The 14118-nt window shown below is 34.8% G+C and overlaps 1 protein-coding gene across 6 annotated transcripts in view; it reads left to right on the plus strand.

Moving 5' to 3' along the window:
* Nucleotides 1-14118, plus strand: part of Ncoa1 (nuclear receptor coactivator 1) — a 246410-nt gene that overhangs the window by 18283 nt on the left and 214009 nt on the right. The window lies entirely within an intron of this gene.

Raw genomic sequence — 14118 nt, forward strand, 5'->3', positions numbered from 1 at the left:
CTTTATTTTGCAGTTCAGAAAGGTTAGGTAGAGTATTCAAGGCCACTTTGTTAAGAAGTAGTGTTAACAATGATTAGAGCCCTGCTTGACACCAATTTTGTGCTCTTAATCACTTTGTTTTTTCATATCCATATAAATAGATGTAAATATAGCTGCAATAACTACTTGTGGGGCTAATGAGATGTTATTTTTAAAAATGCCTTGAAAAATAGGGTAGACATTAAAATAAGAAGTGTGCTGGGCTGACAAGTGCACAGAAAAGGTGGATGGTGGAGGCTTATGCCTCTGACTAAGAGACAGTGAAAAATGTAGATGTAAGGAACCCGCTGGTCATTTTTGAACCTCTTTTTCCATTACTGTTACTGTTGAAATGTGGGAAAGTTTCCTTCTCTTGTTAAAATTGAGAGTGACAGAGATTTTTATAGATGGTAAATATCACATGTCAGAGGTCACTTAAGAGGCCCTGGCTGAACAGTGATATCATTTTTTATTCCATGTACCAATTGTGTAGGCTTAGTGCAGATAACACTGAACTGAGAAAGCAGGACTATAGTCAGTTTTTTTTTTTCCTAAAAGGATAAGTATTAAGAGTAGAGGAAGTTAACTGAATCTGTAATATTTTACTTCGTAAGCTGGGTAGTAGGCATATCATATGTGAAAGTTATTTTCAATACCTTTTTGTATGTCTGAAATATATTATCACCAGTAAAACTATTAAAGTCTGATCACTGGTATTTACGTGTATAATAGAAGAAGGCAAAAATAAATAACAATGTGTTATCAATCATGATAAGTAGGTAGTGGCAGAGGGATGTCTTCTTGGGGCAGAATGTAAAGTGTAGGAATGTGTGCTTTTGTGGGGGCAGGTATTGAAGATTGAACCCATGAGTGCTTTACTACTGAGCTGCATACCCAGCCTGTCCTCTTTTTTTTTTTAATATATATTTTTTTAGTTGTAGATGGATACAATATACCTTATTTATTTATTCAATTATTTATTTATTTTTATATGGTGCTGAGGATTGAATCCAGTGCCTTACACATTGCTAGACAAGTACTCTACCACTGAGCCACAAACCCAGCCCTGTCCTCTTTTTTTTTTTTTAATCTTTTATTTTTATTTTTAGACTAGGTCTCACTAAGTTGCCCAGGCTGGCTTCAAACTTGGGGTCCTGCTCACTCAGCCTCCTGAGTCACTGGGTTACAGGCATGTACCACTGTGCCTGGTTTCTGCTTTTTTTTTTTTTTTTTTTTTTGATTTGTTTTTGTGGTGCCGGGGATTGACCTAGGGCCTTGAACACTCTACCAACTAAGCTATATCCCCAGCCCTCTGCTTTGTTTTTGAAAAACTTTGGTAATGTTTGACCTGGACACATTCTCTTGGTACTTTGCTTCTTACAATTCTTCTGTTACTCTGAGAATCGTATTGCTATATTCTGTTTTCTTTGGTGAAATAATCTAATATTGCGTTCTGATATTCCCAAGACAGGTTTCCGATTTATTTTTATTGAGATATAATTCTTACATCATAAATAACTCTTTTAAGGTCTATAATTTGGTGGCATTTAGTGTATTCACAGAGCTGTGCAACCATCATCACTATCTAGTAATACCAGACTGTTCCATCACTTCCAAAAGAAATCCTGAGCCCAGTAGTAGCAGTCACTTCCTATTTCCTCCTTCCTCAGACCCTGGAAACCACAAATACATACTGTTTCTATGAATTTACCTGTTTTGGATATGTCATATAAATGGTAGCATACAATATGTGACCTTTGGGGTCTAGTTACTTTCACTTAGCCTGTTTTCAAGTTTCATCCATGTTATAGCATGTTTCTTTTAATGGTTGAATAATATTCTATTTTATTCCATTTCAGCTATTATTAACAATGCTGCTGTGAACTTTCATGTATAGGTTTTCACATATAAATATATGTTTTCACTTCTCTTGGGTGTATATATAGGAGTAGAATTTAGGGTCATATAGTTGTGCTATGTTTAACATTTTGAGGAACTGCAAAACTTCAAAAATGGCTGTACAGTTTTACATTTCCATCACTGCTGCATGAAGATTCTGATTTTTTTAGCATCTTCAATGTATGAATTATCTTACTATTTTTTTTCTTGAGACAGGGTCTTCTAAGTTGCCCAGATTGATGTAGTCTTAGTGTACTATATACATCTTTGATCCATTTTGAGTTAGTCTTTCTATATTATTTTCTGTAGGGTATGAGATAGGTCTGAATTCTATTTGTAGTAAAGATAAAGCTCATTGTCTTTCAAATATATAGTTCAGTAGCACTTGGTGATTCACTTTACTTGGTGATATTTTAATTACTTTATGATTCTGCCACTTCATTAGTTTCACTTCTGACTCTCTGCTAATGAGTATTTTGTTGATCTTAAGTGGAGTTTCTTTACCATGACCATATTAACCTTTGAACTTATGATAGAATGTGAGAATTAGGAGGAAGTTTATTGTTCATGCAGTCCAACCTTTTGTAAGAGTAGAAACCTCTGCATCTGTGACAGAGGGCTTTCTACTTCTTGGACACTTTCAGAGATGGTTTATTCACTAAAGTTATACTATAATGCAGTAAGTAGGTACATTAAAAGAGATCTTACCTATTCAAATATCATTTTACAAATACATTGTTTCAGAAGGAACAAGTTAGGAGCTCAAGTGTGTCACAGTTTTAATGTGATTTTTCCTATGGCAATTTAAATTAAAAGGAGTTGGTGAGTGCATCATATCCCACAATATTTTATAATTAAATGAGAGCATTGTAGTATAATGTTCCCACATTTCACCAGTATAGTAGAAGAAAATGCTTGTATTCCTGAAGCAATTCAGTTCGTTTTGAGTTTTTAAAAACTCAAATGGTTAGCCAGGCACAGTGGTGCACGCCTGTAATCCCTGTGGCTCAAAAGGCTGAGGCAGGAGGATTGTGGGTTCAAAGCCAGCCTCAGCAATTTAGCAAGGCTCTTAGCAACTTAGAAAGATCCTGTCCCAAGATACAAATAAAAAAGGGCTGGGGATGTGGCTCAGTGGTTAAGTTCCCCTGGGTTCAATCCCTGGTAGCAAAACAAAAACAAACAAGCAAACAAAAAACCTCAAATGGTTAGAAAGTTTATTCTTTTATTCAGTGGAATTGGCCCTTGTAATGATTACTCATTTTATCAACGTTCTCTTAAATTTGAGTCCAAAATTAAAGTTGGTACTTACCTGCAGAGTAGTACAAAGTATGGTCAGCTGATAGTTTTTTTTCCTTTTTATATAACAAAATCTGTTTGTTTGTTTTTTTTTTTGAGTCATATATATGGAGCTTATGTTGAGTATGTAATAGGTAAAGCCCCCCCCCCCTTTAAATATTTTTTTAGTTGTAGTTGGACACCATATCTTTATTTTATTTATTTATTTTTATGTGGTGCTGAGGATCGATCCCAGTGCCTTTTACATGCTAGGCGAGCGCTCTCTCTCTGAGCCCCACCCCCACCCCCTGTAAAACCCATTTTTAATAAGCATTTGCATCTCCCATTTCTTTGAATCAGGTGTTGTTCTGAAAGTTACTTTGTACCTACAGGTTTTTTGGACTGTGGTTTATTGGCTGTGTGACCTTATCAAAACCTAATTTTTAAAAAATCTGTTTTCTTGTTTAAAATTTCATAAGTTTGTAGATAGATACAATACCTTTATTTATTTATTTGTTTGTTTTTAAAGAGAGAGGTAATTTTTAAAAAATATTTATTTTTTAGTTTTTGGTGGACACAACATCTTTATTTTATTTTTATGTGATGCTGAGGATCGAACCCAGCGTCCCGCGCATGCCAGCCAAGTGTACTACTGCTTGAGCCACATCCCCAGCCCCATATTTATTTGTTTTTTATGTGGTGCTGAGGATTGAATCCAGTGCCTCACCTAGACTCTACCTAGTTTGTAACTATATCCTGGATTAATAGGAAGTATTTCAAACATACAGAAAAGCATAAAGAATAGTAGAAAAATCATTCCATGTACTTTCCTCCAATTTAGTTGGATCTTGACATTTTGTCCTATTTGCTTCTGATTTTTTTTTTTTGAAGTAGTAAAACATTGTAGACACTAAACCAGCTGTGTACTCCCCGCCCCATTTCCCAGAGGAAACACTATTCTGAATATATTTGTTTCCATAAATAACATCATTGTTTTGCATGTTTAAAGCTTAGATACAGACTATACAGCAATGTGCTCTTGCAATATACTATTTTTCTCTCATCATTTTTTCCTATAATTTCTATTTTCATGGTGATAGTCTATTTTACTTCCCTACATTCCTTAGGTAGTTTCCTTTTTTTTCTTTTTCCAGTTGTAAATGGACACAATACCTTTATTTATTTATTTTTATGTGGCACAGAGGATTGAACCAAATGCCTTTAGGCCAGCGCTCTCCTCCCACTGAGCCACAACCCCAGCCCCTCTTAGGTAGTTTTCTAGTGTTTTACTTGACAGTGCTGCAGTGAACATTCCTGAGCATGCTGCTTGTGAACATGAGTGTCTTTCTATAGAGCGCATACAAGGAGTGTGTGTTTGAAAAGGATGAGAATCACTGATGGAAGAATATATGTGTTGCTTCTACTTTGAAGAATAATTTGACATTATTTAATAAAATATATCAATTTAGATGTTACTGTCAGAGTGTAAGAGTTTTGCTTTCCTTACATTTCCACCACCAATTTTAGCATTCTTTAAAATGAGATTTTAAAGAATTTTAAAGGTTCTATATGATAAGAAGTTTTTAGGTTTGGCAGTTTTTTTTGGCTAACTATAGAAGCACTTGGTGTGTGGTAAGGAAACATATACGATCAAATGAACAGGTTTCTGGAACTCTGTGTTCAGGATTTGTGACTGATGTGTTCTGCCAACCAGAATTCATTCAATCAGTTTAGTTGAAATTAGCAAATTCTTGTTTTTTGGTGATCATATAGTCTCATAAATATTGGTAATAGTCTTCATTGCTTATATTTATACTTGATTAAGCTCAATGTGGAGCAAATAATGGAGCAAGATTCTAGTTCCTGGTAATTGTGACTTAAAATGAATAATATTGATATATTACTAAAATAAGATACTAAATAAAAAAGTAAATATAAAGTTATATTTATATGGCTCAATATTTTGACTTTGAAAGACATCTAAGGTAATTTAATGCAAAATAAACATACTTATGTGTAGCATAATGAGTGTCCTGTGAATCAGAACTAATAAAGTTACATTAACCATCCTCAGCTTACAAACAGAGGTGGTACAGATTGTTTGGATTAAAAAGCAAATGTGTGTTGGGCTGGGGATGTGGCTCAAGTGGTAGCGTGCTCGCCTGGCATGCTTGCGACCCGGGTTCGATTCTTAGCACCACATACAAACAAAGATGTTGTGTCTGCCGAAAACTAAAAAATAAATATTAAAAAATTCTCTCTCTCTCTTAAAAAAAAAAAAAAAAAAAGCAAATGTGTGAACCAGAAGTAAGGGTGCTTATCACATCTTGACCTTTGCTTGGACTCCAGGCATCAAAGTTATCATAGCTGTGTAGTTTAGCATTAAGAAAGAGCTTATTATTAACTTTCAAAAATTTACTATTGAGGGCTGGGGATTTAGATCAGTGGTAGGGCATTTGCCTAGTATGAGGTCCTGGGTTTGATCCCCAGTACAGCGAGAAAAAGAAAAAAAAAAAAAAGATACTATTGAAAACACATTTCCTGTGAAGTTCCTAAATTATTAAGGTGCATTTAAGAGTAGCTTATTTTGGGGGCATTTATTTTGACACCTTGTTTAAAATTCATCTCTACATTTGGTATTTTGAGAGATTAAAGTGACTTAAGCTACATTACTTGGAGAAAAGTTGTCTTGCTTTTGCCCCAGTTTTGAGAAGAATATGGAAACATTATAGAAAATGGATAATTTTAAAAAGTAGGAGGGAGAAAAAACCTAGAGCAAGAAAATTAGCAAGTACTTTTTTCTTTTTCCAGTTGTAGATGTTTATATCATCCATAAACAAAGCTATTAGTTTGGTGGCTTTCTGGGAGTTGTGGTCTAGATTCATAATTGTATTCAACCTTTTAAATTGTATTTTTCAAAGCAAATATTTCTCTGTAATACATTGGTCCAGTTAAAAACAGAAACTCAGTGAAGCATCTTCAAGAAAGAAATTGATCCTTCTTAGTAGTTCTGTCTCTGCTCTTGTCCTAAATAAGAGTCCATAACAGCTCAGCCAGACTATTGTATACTCTCCTCAGTCCTCAGTTAGATATAGGTCCCAAGTTTTCCTTTTGGCTTAAACTTCCTTATTTTCACTTTTTTTTGGGGGGGATGTTGTTAACTTTGGCTCTTGAAGGGATTTGAATTCATAGGTTTTATACTGTGCTCTCTGTGATAACTTTCCTTTTCTTCTTTATGTTCTCTCTCTCATATTCTGTGGCATCTGTTCTGCTTGTTATTATGCCTGTTTTCTCACTCCTTACCCTCTGCCAGGCCTACTTACCAGACTTCTTCTGAGTGTGTGATGACTTTGTGCGTGGCGCTACACTTTACATCTTGTCACAGCAGGTCCTTAGGTCCTTTTTTCTTCATCTGAGCTCAGCTCTCTCTCATTGGGTTTATATCTGTGAGGTCTTTTTTTTTTTTTTACCCTAAGAGAATGTTGCTACTCAGAGAAATGAAAGATGACCTAAATAAATGAAGAGAGATGTTAAACATCTGTAGACTAAATGTTGATGTCAAAAGACATCTTCAACAATAGAATAAATTGGATATAACTTTCCTATGTTCATATATGAATACATGACCAGTGTAACTCCACATCATGTTCAACCACAAAAATGGGATGTTATACTCCATGTATATCAAAATACATTCTACTCTCATGTATAACTAAAAAGAACAAATAAAAAATATAAGCAAAAATAAAACTACATCTTCATTGACTGTCCTTTCAACCTCTTCTTAGTAGCCTTCTCCCAGTTGTTTTTACTGAACCTGGCCAGCTTTATTAAAATCATGATTTATGCCCATTTATAAAGCTGCAGTTAGTAAAAAAAAAAAAAAAAAAAAAAAAAAAAAAAAAAAAAAGTGCCAATCTGTAAGTACTGTTGGAATCTATTTCTCTCAGTCCCTTTATTTTCAGATTCCCTTTCCCCCACACCCAGGGTTACAGATGTTAGAAATGAGGCTTTGCAAAGGATTTGAAAATTAGAATTAGAGAAAGGAGAAAAGTTATGAAATAGTTTACTTGTGGGAGCTGATTTCACAGAAAGTCTAAGATGGGCTTTACACCTACATTGATGGTTTTTGCACTGGAGATGGAACCCAGGGCCTCTGGCATGCTTGACAAGTGCTCTACCACTGAACCACCCCCTGCCCTGATGATTTTTTAAAATATCACTTTATGTGCCTGAAATTCAGTTTATTAAGCATAAATTGGAAGAGACAAATTCCTGCTTTTTAGATGCCTTTGGTTAGACTAAGTGGTTATGGTCATTTTTATAAATTGTGTTTGGATCAATTGCCTTTTCAGCTCTATGTGATGATTTTTAAATTTTCAGTGTGGGAGCTGTAATTGGAAGGGAGAAGTGTAATTTTGGAAATCAGAATACTGTGGTAAATTGGGGCAGCTAGACTACAGCTAGCTGGGGTACTAGGAGCCTTAGAAATGTGAGGGCACTAAAATTAGGGGAGCAGAGCATGGGGAGTGCAGTGTACAGAAGGGAATATTGAAAAAGACATTGTCTTAAAAATTACTAGGAATGGTACCTTATGAAGCAGCCATTTTAGGGGAAATAAAAACTTTATTTCCTTCAAGTCTATTTTGTTCTGATGATTCCTGCTTACTTGGCTCAGACCTCAGATCAGTTCTTTAGCGGAGTCTCTCTTTCCACATTTGGGAGATTAGTTGGAGGGGTGAAGATTAGGTTGAGTTTGAGAAAGATAAAAGCAAATAAAATATGACTCAACTATAATTAATGTTGTAGTAGAGCTTTGTAAAATAAGCTTCTGTGGAGTAGCCTGCTAATTGAACCATAATTTTTGACATTTGTTTTATGGTAAGATGCATATAAAATGCTAATAAAGACTAACATACAGTTAAAATCAAAGATATAATCTGTTCTAGAGAACAAATAAGGATAAAGATTAAGGAGGGCTGGAGCTGTGGCTCAGTGGTAGAGTGCTTGCCTAGCACTGGGTTTGATCCTCAGTACCACATATAAATAAATGAAGGTATTGTGTCCATTTACAACTGAAAATATTATAAAAAATAACTAAAAAAGATTAAAGAAACAATCAGATTTGTATGGGAATTTTTGGTTATTTAGTCCATCTCAAGTTGCTTGATTATCTTTAGTAATATGGAAATGGCTGCCTCAAATTATAGTCTTCCTGATGTTCAAAAATTCCATTAATGATTCTGATGTTTGCTTCTTTGTGGTATCTACTTATTGGTCTTAGATTTACTCTCTGAAGTTGTATAGGACAAATTTGTCTATTTCAGTATATATCAAGCCTTTAGATATTTGATGATGACTTTTTCTCTGCTCCCATATAGTTCCTTTTCCAGACTAAATTTCCCTAGCTTAATTGTTTCTTGTGTATCTTTGTTTTGGAAGTCCTTCTGGATAGTCTCTAATTTGTAACTCCTTTAAATGATGGAATTCAAAATCTCACATAATGGTTCAGATATGACTCTGATTGTTCAGTTTAGGATGAGTCTATTTTATCAGGATTGCAGTAGTCTTAAGTTTGTAATTAGTTTATTTTTAAATGGCTGTATCCTATATTTTGTTTCCATTAACTGATAACTTTTGTCATATAAACCTGAAGGTAAATCAGTCAATCAATAGACCAATCTGTCTACTTATTTTCATAACTGACTGCTAAACTTGGCTTCATTTAAAACCATGAATAGGGAAGAGAGTGTTATAGTAAAATGAGCCATGAACTTTAAGGACAAAAAGATTTGGGTTCCACCATTTATTGGTTAGACTTATTAATCTTACTTATTTGCTATTTTGCATTCTTTGACATCTCTCTCTCATAACCACTGTTTTATTTTCTATCTCTGTATGTTTGACTTTAAAAAGTTATACATATAAACAAAATCATATAATATTTTTGTTTGGCTTATTTCACTTAGTATGATGTCCTCTAGAATCACCCATGTATGGCAAATGGCAGGATTGCCTTTATGAAGACATGTTCTGTTGTATATCTGTGCCCCAGTTTCTTTATCCATTTGTCTGTCATTGGATACATAGGTTGTTTTCATATCTTAATTATTGTGAATATGAGAGTGCAGATATCTTTATAATGTGGTAGTTTCATTTCCTTTCAGAATATACCCAGAGGAAGAGGAATTGCTGGGTTTTTTTGGTACAGTAGTGCCCACTTATCAGCAGGGGTACTTTTTATGATTCCCAGTGGAGGCCTGAAATTACATATAGTATTGAATGTTAAATATACTATATTATTTCCTAGACAGACACACCTAATGATAAAATATAATTTATAAGTTAGGCACAGTAAGATATTGACAATCAGTAACTAATAATAAAATAGAAAATTTATAAAAAATATAATAGAAGTTACATGAATGTGGTCTATCTTCAGAGAGTCCAGACAAATATTATTGTTTTTTAGTTGTAGTTCCTGAAGGTAATTGAAACCATGGATTTGGGAGGACTACTATAATTCTATGCTCAATCTTTTTCTTTAGGAAACTCCATTCTATTTTCCATAATGACTTGCTCTATCCTACATTCCCAGCAACAGTGTACAAGGTTCCCTTTTCTCTATACCCTCACCAGTATTTATTGCTGGTCTTTTGATGATATTCTAATGGGTATGAGGTGATAAGTGGTTTTGATTTACATTTCCCTGATGATTAATGATTTTGTGCATTATTTCATGTACTTGACGGCCATTTTTATGTTGTCTTTGGAGAAATGTCTGTTCAGCTTCTTTGCCTATTTTTTTAATCAAGTTCTGCATTTTCTTGCTTTTGAGTTGTATGAGTTTTTATATAAATGGTAAACGTTAACTCCTTATCGGCTACCTGGTTTGCAAATGTTCTTTCCCAGTCCATCTGTTGCCTTTTTATTTGTTGATTATCTCCTTCACTGCAGAACTTCTTAGTTTTGCTTTTATAGCTTCAACTTTGGGTGTGATAACCAAGAAGTCATTGCCAAGGCTGCTGTCAGGCTTTTCCCCTGCATTTTATTCTGAGTTTTATGGTATTATGTTAAGGCCTTTTATCCATATTTGAGTTGATTTTTGTGAAGAGTCCAATTCCATATTTTTGCATGCAGAAATTCTAAAAAACCTGTTTTAGCCAGGTGTGGTGGTGCACATATATAATCCTAGTGACTGGGGAGGCTGAGACAGGAGGATTGCAAGTTTGAGGCCAGCCTCAGCAACTTAATGATGCCCTAAGCAACTTAGTGAGACCCTGTCTCAAAATAAAAAATAAAATGTGCTGGGATTTAGCTCACTGGGATTTAGCCCCTGGATTCAATTCCTAGTACATAAACAAACGAACTTTTACATAAATATTGAACATATGCAAAATACTATGTAAATATATTAACATATAATGACTACTACACAGAGACACTCGTTTATTCTCAATTAATGCTTGGTTTGTTTTTAGCCCAGTGTTCTACCCTTTTAGATCATTCACTGTTTAGAACTTTAGTTTGTTATATTGTCTGGCCTACTCAGCCTTATATTGTCAACAGATACAGTTAACAAGTTTTAACAAGTCATTGAAAAAAGTATTTAGCAGGATAGGCTGGGACTAAGCACTAAGGCAGACCATACAGTCTTGCTCACTTATTGGTACTATGTTGTTAATCAGCTCTTTCTAGGGCAGAGGTTTTATTTTATCTTTTTAATTTGTTCTAATTAGTTATACATGACCGTAGAATGCATTTTGATGCATCATACATAAATGGAGTATAACTTCTCATTTGTCTGGTTGTACATGGTATAGAGTTACAAAGGCCATGTAATCATATATGCACATAGGATAATAGTATCCAATTCATTCTATCATTCCTATCCCCATGCTCCCTCCCCTCCCTTCACTCCCCTCTGCCTAGTCCAAAATACCTCTATTCTCCCCCACCCCTTATTGTGAATTAGGATCTGCATATCTGAGAAAATATTTGGCCTTTGGTTTTTTGGGATTGATTTGCTTATTTCACATAGCATAATATTCTCCAGTTCTATCCATTTACTGGCAAATGCCATAATTTCGTTTTTATTTAAGGCTGAGTACTATTTCGTTGTGTATATATACCAAGTTTCTTTATCCATTCAATCTGTTGAAGGGCACCTAGTTTGGTTCCATAGTTTAGCTATTGTGAATTGATCTGCTATAAACATTGATATGACTGCGCCACTGTAGTATGCTGATTTTAAATCCTTTGGATATAAACCGAGGAGTAAGATAGCTGGATCAAATGGTGGTTTCATTCCAGGTTTTCTTAGGAATCTCCATACTGCTTTCCAGAGTGGTTGCACCAATTTGCTGTCCCACCAGCAACGGATGAGGGTTCTTTTTCCCCCACATCCTTTCCAACATTTATTGTTGCTTGTATTCTTTGTTTTGTAATTTTTTTTTTTTTTAGAGAGAGAGAATTTTTTAATATTTATTTTGCAGTTTTTGGTGGACACAACATCTTTGTTTGTATGTGGTGATGAGGATCGAACCCGGGCCACACGCATGCCAGGCGAGCACGCTACCGCTTGAGCCACATCCCCAGCCCTTGCTTGTATTCTTGATGATTGTATTCTGACTGGAGTGAGTTGGAATCTCAGTGTAGTTTTGATTTGCATTTCTCTAATTGCTAGAGAGGTTGAACATTTCTTCATATATTAGTTGATTGATTGTATTGCTTCTTCTGTGAACTGTCTGTTCACTTCCTTTGCCCGTTTATTGATTGGGTTGGGCAGAGGTTTTTATAGTCACCTTCAGCTTTACATAAAGGTACCTTTAACCACCCTTTTTCTGCCTCCTTTTTTCTTTATAAAGACATTTGAGAGGTGGCTGTCAAATACATGTATTCTTTAGTATTGTCCTAATTTACTCACCTAATTTTTTCTTGATGGTTATGTGATAAAAACTAAAATTTGCTAATTTTATGTCTAGCATAACAATATAACAAACAGATGTTTTAGCTCTAATCAGAGCTGAAATGATTAGGTTATGATGTATACATTCTTCAGTTAGCATATGTCAGATTTTTAAAAATTGGTTTTATTTATTTTTTAAACCGTTCCCATTTTTTAAAAAATATTTATATTTTTTAGGTGTAGATGGACACAACACAATGCCTTTATTCATTTATTTTTTTATGTGGTGCTGTGGGTTGAACCTGGGTCCCGCCCGTGCTAGGTGAGCACTCTATCGCTGAGCTACAATCCCAGCCCCCCCCAAAATTGATTTTAAATATACATAATGTATGTGTATATACACACACACACAGTTACTTTTCGTTCTCAGTGCAATGCACCACAAGTTATTAAATTCTCTGCTGCTTCTCACACATAGCATTTTATTAATTTCAGACTAAAGATTAGAAAGCACATTTGAGTTGCAACAGATTTCTAGTTTTAAAGTTAATAATGGTTTAATTTCCTGGGACAACATTTGAAATTCTTTTAGCTTTCAGTGAGCAGAATATTTGAAGGAGTCTTGGAAAATGATGTTTATTACAGTTTTGATTTAAGCTACAAAGAAATAAATTTGTTCACCCTTAAGAACTGGAGAAGGATCTCTGGTTTAATAATTATGTTCACCTTCTCATTTCTTTATATGGAATGTTCCACTCATCAGATGTGTGATTCTTACCTTGGCTATTGTGAATAGTGCTGAAATAAACATGGGAGTACAGATGTCTCTTTGATATACTAATTTAATTTCCTTTGCATATATACCCAGTAATGATATAGTTGGATTATATGGTATTTCCATTTTTAGTTTTTTGAGGAACCTCCATCCTGTTTTTCATAATGGCTATATTAATTTACAGTGTGCAAGGGATTCCTTTTTTTCTGTGTCCTTACCAGTATATGTTATTTTATATCCTTTTGATTATAGCCATACTTATGTGGGGATGATATCTCATTGTGGGTTTTCTTTGCATTTCTTTGATGCTTAGTGATATTGAACAGTTCCTATACTTATTGTTCATTTATAATTTCTTTTGATAAATGTCTTCAGATCATGTGCCCCTTTTAAATTGGATTATTTGATTTATTTTGCTGTTGGGTATTTTGAGTTCTTTCTGTAATCTAGATATTAATCCCTTGTTGGGTGATTGGTTTTCAAATATTTTCTCCCATTCTGCAACTTGTCTCTTCATTTTGTTAGATTGTTTGCTTTGCTCTGCAGGTGCTTCTTAGTTTGATATTATTATGGTTTGGATATTAGGTGTCTCCAAAAGCTCCTACGTTAATATAGGAATATGCAGAGGTGAAATGATTAGATTATGACAGCTGTAACCTAATCAGTCCATCCTAGTTAGAATGGACTAAGTAGGTGATACCTAGGCAGATGGACATGGTTGGAAGGGCTGACTCAGAGGGGGCATGCCCTGAAAGGGTTCATATTCCCTAAGGACCCCTTCCCCTCCCTGTCTCTACTTCCTGGCTGCCATGAAGGGAACAGATTTCCTTTGCTTGACCCTTTGCCATGATGTTCTGCCTTACCCTGGGCATATGCAATGGAGTTGGCCAATCATGGGCTGGCCCTCTGAAACTGAGAGCCAAAATAAACTTTTCCTCTTATAAGTTGCCTTTGTCATGTATTTTGTTCACAGCAAGGAAGAGCTCACAGTTATATTCCAATTTGTCTATTTTTGTTTTTGGTGTCTTATCCAAAATATCATTGCTGATATCAATATCTTAAAGTGTTTCTCCTTTATTTTCTTCTTGTAGTTTTATTCTTTTAGATCTTACATTTAGGACTGGGGATATTGCTCAGCAGTAGAGCACTTCCCTGACATACAACAAGGTCCTGGGTTTAATCCCCAGCACCACAAAAAGAGAACACAAACAACGCCCCCCTCAGATCTTATGTTTAGGTCTTT

The sequence above is a fragment of the Marmota flaviventris genome, chromosome 14, assembly GCF_047511675.1.
Source record: "Marmota flaviventris isolate mMarFla1 chromosome 14, mMarFla1.hap1, whole genome shotgun sequence".
Taxonomy (NCBI): Eukaryota; Metazoa; Chordata; class Mammalia; order Rodentia; family Sciuridae; genus Marmota; species Marmota flaviventris.